Source organism: Penaeus monodon, chromosome 2 (genome assembly GCF_015228065.2).
Source record: "Penaeus monodon isolate SGIC_2016 chromosome 2, NSTDA_Pmon_1, whole genome shotgun sequence".
In the NCBI taxonomy this organism is placed as follows: domain Eukaryota; kingdom Metazoa; phylum Arthropoda; class Malacostraca; order Decapoda; family Penaeidae; genus Penaeus; species Penaeus monodon.
Genome location: NC_051387.1, coordinates 25918847 through 25928846, shown reverse-complemented (window position 1 = coordinate 25928846; position 10000 = coordinate 25918847).

Genomic DNA, 10000 nt, shown 5'->3' with positions numbered 1-10000 from the left:
CGCACCGGTGTGGGTTACCCTGGCCCGGAAGTCCCCCCGGGGCCCTGAGAAAAAGAAGATGACGTAGTCCCAGTAGCGGCGATGAGGACTGGCAGATGCGACGAATGAGGCGAGATTGGACGGTGAGGGCGATGCAAAGACGTCAGTGGGACCATGAGCCAGGTCTTGGGCAGGAGATACCCCCTGGGTGCCACTGCCAATCTAGCCGCCCACACTCCTCCAGAGCGACCCCCCGCGAGAGCGAAGAAAACCCCGCTGATGAAAGATTTTTTTGTTTTTGAGAACGATTTTTTTTAAATTTTCTGTAGTTTTTTTTCAGGTTTAGTAGTCAGAGCAGACGGGTCGTCTGCTTTATAGGGGGGGATAGTGCTACCCAGGGGGTCTTTGTCTCTGTGTGAAAATGTATTAACATGAGAAGGGTGACCTGGGATGTGTTAACATGAAGGGACCGGCAAACAGACCAGTGGCGTGAGCGGAGGAGCGGGAACAAACCCGGAGACGGAGTTTGGGTGCTTCCTGGAAGACCATTTTTGCCTTTTGGGCCCGATATACTTGTGATGCCCCGTTTTAAATGTATTGGCAATGTGAATAAGGGTTTTCCCCCCGTATTTTGCCTATAGAAAAGTGTACGGGGAAATAATTTTGGTAAAAAAAGGAAAGATGTCATTTTTTTTGTTTATTTCGTGCCTGCCTCGCCCCTGGCGTTTCCCCTTGGGTGTTTTGGGACGCTGTGGGGTCGGTGCCCCTTGGAGCTGTTCAGTGTTCACGACCTGGGATAGCACGCCGTTGCCTAGCCTGCCGTGTTTGGGGGCAGAGGACGAGGCGGTGGCGTAAAAAATGGTGTCAAGGTGGGGTTTGGATATTTTATCAGTGAGCGCGCCGATTTTTCATGCCCCAAGATGGCGGCAGCCCTGGGGAGAGGAGGTATGACTGGAGGGGGGGCACGGTGAGGGGAAGCCGAGCCCGAGGACCTGATCATACCATGCTGGCCCGGGATGAGGGGGGAAAGGCAAAAGGGAGAAGAGCAGGACAGGGGCATACGAGCAGGACACCATCTTTTTCGAGAGCAGGAAGGAAGGGATAGGAACAGTTCTGCCGACTTGTTGAGGTGCTACAGAGCAATCTTGCATCTGTGAAGATGGAAACTCAGCAGTACACCGAAAAGGGCCTGCAACAGCGTGAAGAGTGAAGGGATGGAGGAGGTGCAGACTCTGAAGGGCGAGGTCAGGGCCTGAGGGAGGAAGTGAAGGAGGAAAGGCGGCGGTCACGAGATGTAAACGTTGCAAGCAGAGAAGGGCAGACGAGGTTCTGGCAAACAGATGCCAGGTGTCAGTTTTACTGGGGTCTGCCTGGGGTCCGTGGAAAGAAACCCCCGGCCTCGCAGCGTCGTTTGCACCCCAGTGGTCGCTGCAGAAGGCTGGGGACCCATCGGAACCGTTGCCTTGGGTATAGGTGGGGCAAACTCGGACCCGGTCAACCGCCTCGTTCCCTCCCTCCCCCCTTCCTCCCCCCCGGGCTTGTTAGTTCACGGCACGCGTTCTCCACCCCGCAGCCCCTCGGCCTCCAGACATTTGTGAAGCGTAAGCCACTGAGTACGACGGGAAGGTGGCCTGGGGGGCATATGTCCCCCAATTTGAAAGCTGGCATCTGCCCAGGGTGGAACCAGGAAGAGAAGGCCCTGCAGCTGGTAACAGCGCTAAGGGGCCCCGCAGTAGAAGTGTTGGGGAATCTCCCGCCATCCCAAATGCCTTTTACACCAGCGTGGGGAGGCTTGAAACGCCGTTTGGGCACCACCACCGGGCCCGAGGTATATCGGCCCGCTTGAAGAAGGGGACTCGTGAGCGTGGCGGGGCCACTGTCCCAGCTGGCCAAGGATGTGGAGGCGCTGGTAAGGAGGTCGTACCTGCGGCTGCGGAAGAGATGATCGTGGTCCTGGCCCGCGTTTTCTTTTTTGACGTTTTGGCAGGACCAGCAGCTGCAAATCTACGTCAAGCAGGCACACCCTGAGGACCTGCAGGTGGCGCGGGCGAGGGCCTTGGAGTTTGAGGCCTTCCTGAAGGCAACCAGTGGCCTAGGGCCAGCTGCTAGCCCGCCATGACTTCCGGGGCCAGAAGGCTAAAGTGGAGAAGATAGCATTGAGGAAGGTGAGCCCGAGCACTTTTCAAGGCTTGTGTTGGGGCTGCGGTAAGGAAGGGGCACGGGACGTAGCGGTGTCGGAGGGAGCGGAGAACACGTCCTCTCAACCAGACGGATTCGATGCTTCCAGCAGTGCTGCAAGGACTGTGGCAGGTATGGTCAGCATCCGAGTGCATGTCTTAAGGAAAGGGAAAGTGGTACAGGCGGAAAACTCTGGAGAAGGGGGCCGAAACCCAGCCGTCCTCGGTTCCCGGGCCCGACTGGGTAAACTGCCTTCAACCAGCACGATGAGGTGGAGGGCTCAATAGATGGGAAGCCATGCCGCCTGACGTGGACAACTGGGGCTGAGAAGACCCTAGTGCGGCCTGATATGTTGGCCACTATGCAACTTCCAGATGCACCACAGAGACTGTCTGGTGTCAGGGGCATTGTGTGCAGCTCAAGGGGCCAGTGGAGGCTCGTACTGGCGTGGGCAGCACGGTGCAGCGGCTGCGGTGTATGTGGCGATCTGGACGAGCACGGGTTGCTGGCCTTGACTACCTGACGCAAAGTAAGGCGTGTGTCGACCTTGGACGGAAGCTGGTGAGGGTGCACGGTGAAGATGTGCCCTTGCTTCCAGGGGTTGGCTGTGCAGAGGTAGTTACGGCTGAGCGACTGCACCTTGCCCCAGGAAGAGTCTATAACCCTGGTGTCGACTGTCAAGAGTGATACGGGGAGTAGAGGACCTGTGGAGCCCTTTCCAAAACCGCAGGGTTTGGTGGCGTAGTGGTTGGCGGAGCCTTGTTGGACCAGGGAGGGGTTAGTTACAGGGGTGGTAGCTAACTTCTCCAATAAGGACCTGAAGGGGCCAGCTGGTGTGAAGCTGGGCACTTGTGAGGAAGTGGAGCGTCCAGAAGAGTCGTCGGGGAGCAAGGATTTGGTTGGTGTGGGGCCGTTGCCTGACTTCCTCGAGGACTTGGCGCAACGGCTGTGGCGTTTTCCATGGGCCAAAGGAAGCTACTCCTGGGGCCATATGGGGAAAAAAAGATAAAGTTAGCCCCCGTAGCGGCGATGAGGAGTGGCAGATGCTGACCGAGATGAGGACGAGCAAATTTTGGGCGGTGAGGGGGATGCAACAGACGTCAGTGGTGACCATGAGCCAGGTCTTGGGGGAGGAGATACCCCTTTGGGGGGCCACTGCCAATCTACCGCCGCCCACACCTCCTCCAGAGGGACCCCAGCGAGAGCGAAAAAAGCCGCCTGGATGAAAGATTTTGTGTTTCTGAGAACTGATTTTATTTAAATTTTCTGTAGTTTGTTTCAGGTTTAGGTATGTCAGAGCAGACGGGTTGATAGGGGGGGATAGTGCTACGCCAGTGGGTCTTTGTCTCTGTGTGAAACATGTATTAACATGAGAAGGATGGGCCTGGGGGTGTGTTAACATGAAGGGACCTGGGCAAACATGATGCAGCTGGCTGTGAGCGGAGGAGCGGAGGAACAAGCCAGGAGACGGAGTTGGGTGCTGCTCCTGTGAAGACCTCATGTGTGCCTTGTGACCTGATATACTTTGTGATGCCCTGTTATAAGCTGTATTGTGCAATGTGACATACAGGTTTTCCCCCTGTATTGTGCCTATAGAAAAGTGTACGGGTAAATAACTTGTGTAAATAAAGGAAAGACTGTCATTTTGTGTTTATTTCGTGCCCTGCCTCGCCACTTGGCGTTTCCTCTTGGTGTTCGGGGGCGCTGTGGTGCTCGGTGCCTCTTGGAGCTGTTCAGTGTTCACGACCCTGTGGATAGCACGCTATCTGCCTAGCCTGCCTTGTGTTGGTGGCAGAGAGACGAGGCGGTCGGCGTAACAGAATGTATGTATGTATATCTGTGTATATATAAATATACACATATTCATGTATGTACATATAATACATAAATACACACACACACACACACACAAAACACCACACACACAAAAAAACAAATATATATTTTATATATTTTATATATATATTTGTGTTTGTTTTTTTTGTGTGTGTGTGTGTGTTGTGTGGTTGTTTTGGATCTTAATTAAAATTTTAAAATTTCATACAAATATGTAAAATTATATATATATATTTTATTTATATATAAATATTAATAATTTTTAATTATGTTTAAGTTTTTAAAAAAAAAAATAAAAATGTTGTTTTAAGGTTGAAAAATGAAAAGCCCAAACACACACACCACCCAAAACACCACAAAAACCCAACGACAGGCACAAAAAACACAAAAACACCCAACACAAACCCTAATTTTTATAAAATAAAAAAATATTAATTAAATACATATAAAGGCTTCCAAAGGGAAGGTCACCAAGTGCACACCATGGGGGTTTCCAAAGGGCAGACCAATCCCCCCGGGTTGTTCCTCCGCTTCCTCCGTTCACCAGCCACTGGCGTTTGCCCAGGCCCCTTTCATTTTAAAACAACCCCCAGGTCCCCTTCTCATGTTAATCAGTTTCACAAGAGACAAAGACCCACTGGCGTAGACTACCCCCCCCTATCAACCCCCGTCTGCTCTGACATCCCTAAACCTAAACAAACTACAGAAAATTTTAAAAAAAATCAGTTCTCAGAACACAAAAATCTTTCATCCGGGGCTTTTTCGCTTCGTGGGGCCCTCTGGAGGAGGTGTGGGGGGCGGTAGATTGGCGTGGCCCCCAGGGGGTATCCCTGCCCCAAGCCCGGTCATGGTCACCACTACGTCTGTTGCATCGCCCTACCGCCCAAATGCCCGTCCCATCTCGGTCAGCATCTGCCACGTCTCATCGCCGTACGGGGATAACGTATCTTTTTCATCAGGGCCCCAGGAGTAGTTCCGGGCCATGGTAACGCCACAGCCGGTGGCCAAGTCCTCGGGGAAAGCAGGCAACGGCCCACACCAACAACCCCTTTGCCCCCCGGACGGACTCTTCTGACGTTTCCCTCCTCACAAGTCCCCAGTTCACACCAGTGGCCCCTTTCAGGCCCTATTGGAGAATTTAGTACCAACACGAACAAACCCCCTCCCTGGTCCAACAAGGTCCGCCCAACCCACTACCCCACCAGCCAGCGCTTTTTGGGATGGGCCCCAAGGCCCTCTACCCCAGTACACCTTGACAGTCGACACCGGTTTATAGACTCGTCCGGGGGCAAGGTGCAGCGCTCGCCGTAACTACCTCTGCACAGCCAACTCTGGAAGCAAGGGACATTTTCCCGTGCCCCTCACCAGTTCCGCCCAAGGGCGACACACCCCTTACTTTGCTGGGTAGTAAGGCCAGCAACAGTGCCGTCCAGACGGCCACTACCCCGGGCAGCGCGCCCCGTGCTGCCCACCCCAATACGAGCCCCACTGGCCCCTGAGCGAACAATCCCCCTGACCCCACCATCTCTGTGGGCATCTGGAAGTTGCATAGGGCCAACTTCGGGCCCGCACTAGGGTTTTTCCAGCCCAGTGTCCACGTCGGCGGCAGGCTTCCCATCTATTGACCCCCCACCTCTCGTGGGGTTTCGAAGGCAGTTTACCCAAGCGGGGCCCGGGAAACCCGAGGACGCGGGTTTGGGCCCCCCTTCTCCGGGTTTTTCCGGTCCCACTCCTTAGCCTAGGACATGCACTGGAGCTGACCATCCCTGCCACGTCCTTGCAGCACTGCTGGAAGGCATCAGAACCGTCGGGTTTGAGGGCGTTCCCCGTCCCCCCGACACCGACTAGCTGTGCCCTTCCCCTTACCGCAGCCCCAACAAAACCCTTTGAAAAGTGTCGGGCTCACCTCCTCAATGCATTTCTCCATTTTACCCTTCGGCCCCCGGAAGTCATGGGGGGGGCGAGCGCGGCCCTAGGCCACTGGTTGCCTTCGGGAAGGGGCCCAAACCCAAAGGCCCCTCGCCAGCGCCACCTGCAGGTCCTCGGGGGGCCGGGGACGTAGATTTCAGCTGCTGGTCCTGAAAACGTCAAAAAGAAATCGCGGGCCGGGGCCCACGATCTCTTTCCCGCAGCCGCGGGGTACGACCTCCTTACCAGCGCCTCCCATCCTGTGCCAGCGGGACAGGTCGCCACGCTCACGATTTCGCTTCTTCAAGCGGGCCGAATACCCGGCCTGGTGGGGTGCCCAAAACCGGCGTTTTCAAAGCCCCCCACGTGGTGTGAAGAGGCATTTTGGGGGAGGGCCCGGCGTTGCCCCAACATTCCACGGGGGGGCCCCTTAGCGCTGTTACCAGCTGCGGGGCCTTCTTTTCCGGGTTCCAGCCCTGGGCAGATCCCAGCATTAAAATTGGGCGACATATGCCCCCCAGGCCACCTTCCCGTGTACTCAGTGGTTTTCGCTTCACGAATGTCGGGAGGCCGGGGCTGCGGGGTGGAGAAGCTGCCGGAAAACAAGCCGGGGGGGGGGGAAAGGGGGGTTTTGGGGGAGGAAACGAGGGGGTTTGGGGACCGGGTCCGATTTTGCCCCCACCCCATACCAAGGCAACGGTTCCCATGGGTCCCCAGCCTTCGCAGCGACCATGGGTGCAAACGACGCTGCGAGGCCGGGGGTTTTTTGCCAGGGCCCCCGGGAGACCCCCGTAAATTGAACTCTGGCTCTGTTGCCAGAACCCGTTGCCCCTTTTTGCTGCAACGTTACTACTCGTGAGCCGCCTTTCCCTTACTTCCCCCCTCAGGCCCCGAAAACTCGCCCTTCAGAGTCTGCACCTCCTCCATCAGTTCACTCTTCACGCTTTGAGGCCCTTTTCGGTGTACTGCTGAGTTTCCATTTCACAAAATAAGATTGCCTGTGCACCAACAAGCGGCAGAACCGTTCCTTGCCTTTCCCTTTCCTGCATTCCCACAAAATGGTGTGCCTGCTCGTTTCCCTCGTGCCCGCTCTTCGCCCTTTTTGGCCCTTTCCTCCCTCATCCCGGGCCAGTGGTAGTGATAAAGGGCCCTCTGGCTCGGGTTTACCCCATCGTGCCCGCCTCAGTCATAGCCTCCCCTCCCCCATGGGTGCCCCACTTTTGGGCATATAAATCGGCGCGCTCACTGACAAAACACAAAACCCACTCCTGACACCATTGTTACGCCGGGCCCCCTGTTCTTCCCCCAAACCAAGGAGGCTAGGCGACGGCGTGCTATCCCCAGGGGGCGTGAACATGAACAGTCCAAGAGGCCCCAGCACCACCGCGTCCCCCGAACACCAAAGAGGAAACGCAAGTGGGGAGGGAGGGCCGAAAAAAAACAAAAAAGGTTTTTTTTTTCCTTTTTTCCCCCTACACTTTTCTATAGGGACAATACAGGGGGAAAAACCAGTATGTCACATTGCCAATACACTTTTAACAGGGCATCACAAAATATATAGGTCACAAGGCACACAGAGGTCTTCAAGGGCCCCGACCAAACCCCCCTGGGTTGTTCCCCGCTCCCCGTCACCCGGGTCATGTTTGCCCAGGTCCCCTTTATTAAACATGCCCAGGTCATCCCTTCCCTGTTAATAAAGTTTCCACAAGACAAAGACCCACGGCGTAGAATCCCCCCCCCCTCAACAAAAAGGTTCATTAAATAAAAAACTACAAAAATTTAAATAAATATTAAAACAAAAAAAATCTTTATAGGGGGTTTTTTTTCGTGGGGGCGTCTGGGGGGGTTCCGGTTTGGCGTGGAAAAAGGGGCCCCCCCAAGACCGGGTCATGGGTCACCCCTAGTTTTTGGGATGCCCAGTCAAAAAAGTCGCAACCGGGAAATGACTCCCCTGGGATGGGGGAAATTCCCTTTTTTACATCCCGGAGTCTTTTCCTGGCCCTGGTAAAAAGGGGGGGGGAAAATCCGGGAAATAGGAACCCCCCCAAAAAAAATTTTTTGAATTCGAATTTCCCCCAAATGAGAAAAGTTCAAAAAACTTTTTTTTTTTTTTTTTTTTTTTTTTTTTTCCCCCCCCCCCCCCCCCCCCCCCCCCCCCCCCCCCCCCCCCCCCCCCCCCCAAATTTTTTTTAAAATTTTATTTTTGTTCGGGTTTTTTTTGTAAAATTTAAAAAAATGGGGTGAAGTAATACTTTTTCCTTTTTTTTTTTTTTTTTTTTTTTTTTTTTTTTTTTGTGAAAAAATTATTTTTTTTATTTTTTATTTGGGGGGAAAAAAAACCCCCCTCGCAAAAAAAAAACCCTTTTAATTAAAAAGGTTTTGTTTTTTTGTTACCCCGGGAGGGGCAAAATTTTTTTTTCACACCCCAAAGGAGGTTTTGGCCCCAGGAACCCCCCCCCCCCCGGGTCCCCTCTAAATCCCCCCCAAAAAAGGGTTTCTGAACCCCCCCCACTGAAAAAAGGGATTTCCCAGAGAAGAGCCCCAAACAGCTCCCCCCGGGGTAACAAGGGAAACCCAAAGGGCAAGCCAGGGGTTTTTTCCCAAAGGTTTTTTACCCGTACATTTTCTATGGGCCCACAATACGGGGGGGAAAAAACCGTATGTACTTTGCACAATACATTTATAACGGGGGCATACAAAGATATAGGTCAAAAGGGCACACACGAGGTCTTCACAGGAGCAGCACCAACTCCGTTTTGGGGTTGTCCCCCGTCACACCAGAGGTCTTTTTGCCCAGGTCCTTCATGTTAAACAGCCAGGTCTCCTTTTCATTTTAACAAAGTTTCGCACAAGAAAAAGACCCACTGGCGTAGAATCGATATGCATACATAAAATTGTCATGTTATAATATATTATATATTATATATATATATATAATAATATATATATAAAAGCATATTTTATTTTTTCTTTTATAGTTATTTTTTCGGGTACGGTCTTTTGGCACCCTTAAAGGGGTTCTCCGGGCCCAAAAATAGAGCCCCCGCAGTATACATGTATACATGAAGGGGCAACATTAATTTAGATGAGCAGTGCTAGAGAATTTTCTGTCAAACTGTAAATAGTCTCTCTGATGTAGCCCGAATTCCCCCCTCGACATCTAAGTCTTTTTCCTTAGAGCCTGATATACCGAAAATATTTGTTTTCTGAGTCCGGGTTATGCAAAAAAATCTGAATATAGCGAAGCAAAAAGAAGAAAAGTTAAAATCGATATATCGTCTCTGTATATGCTGAAGTAATACTGGTATTATTTTATTTTATGATAATCACCCGGGTATAGAGGTTTTTTTTTTCGTGTAAGATTTTAGGTTGAGGATCAATATTATAAAAATTTCGGCTTTTTGGTATGCAGATGTTTGGAGAAATGCCCGAAAAAAAATGATCCAAAAGAGAGCGGGGAAGGGCCAGCTAGTATGAAATGTATTTAAAAATTAGGTTTTTAAAAAAAATCCACCCTTGACTGTTAATTTTTGAACCATGTATAACCCCTGATTTTTTGAATATAAAATTTTTCACCAATGGGTTTTTTCTGCAGTTTTTTTCAGCAAATTTATGATGCAACAACTCTGAAAACATGATGAAAAAAAAAGTAAGGACAAATAGAAAAATGAAGGTTTGGGACAAGGGATGGCTAGCTCAGGTCAGTACAAAAAAGTTTTTAAAAGGGCGGCATCGCGTGCTAACAGAAAACGGGAGGGTGTCAGGACGAGCGAGGGGGGTCAGTTTTGTGTCGAATTCAGAGGTGGAGACATTTCTCAGGTCCATATCCCCGGGAATGCAGGGTGATTGATCGTAGTATGAAAAAAAATCATTCAAAAAAGAAGTGCGTTTTTTTAACAATGAAAGGGGGGAAAACCTGGGAATTATAACAGATGTTTTAATTCATTACACTAAATCCTTCGATCTTCATTTTACAAACTTCTGCCATTTACCACCTATATATTTCCCTTTCCTGCCCCCTTTTGGGGCCCGCCCCCCCCGGGGGGGCCCCCCCTGGTGCCCGCCTGGGAAAAAAAAAAAAAAAATTTTTTTTTTTTCC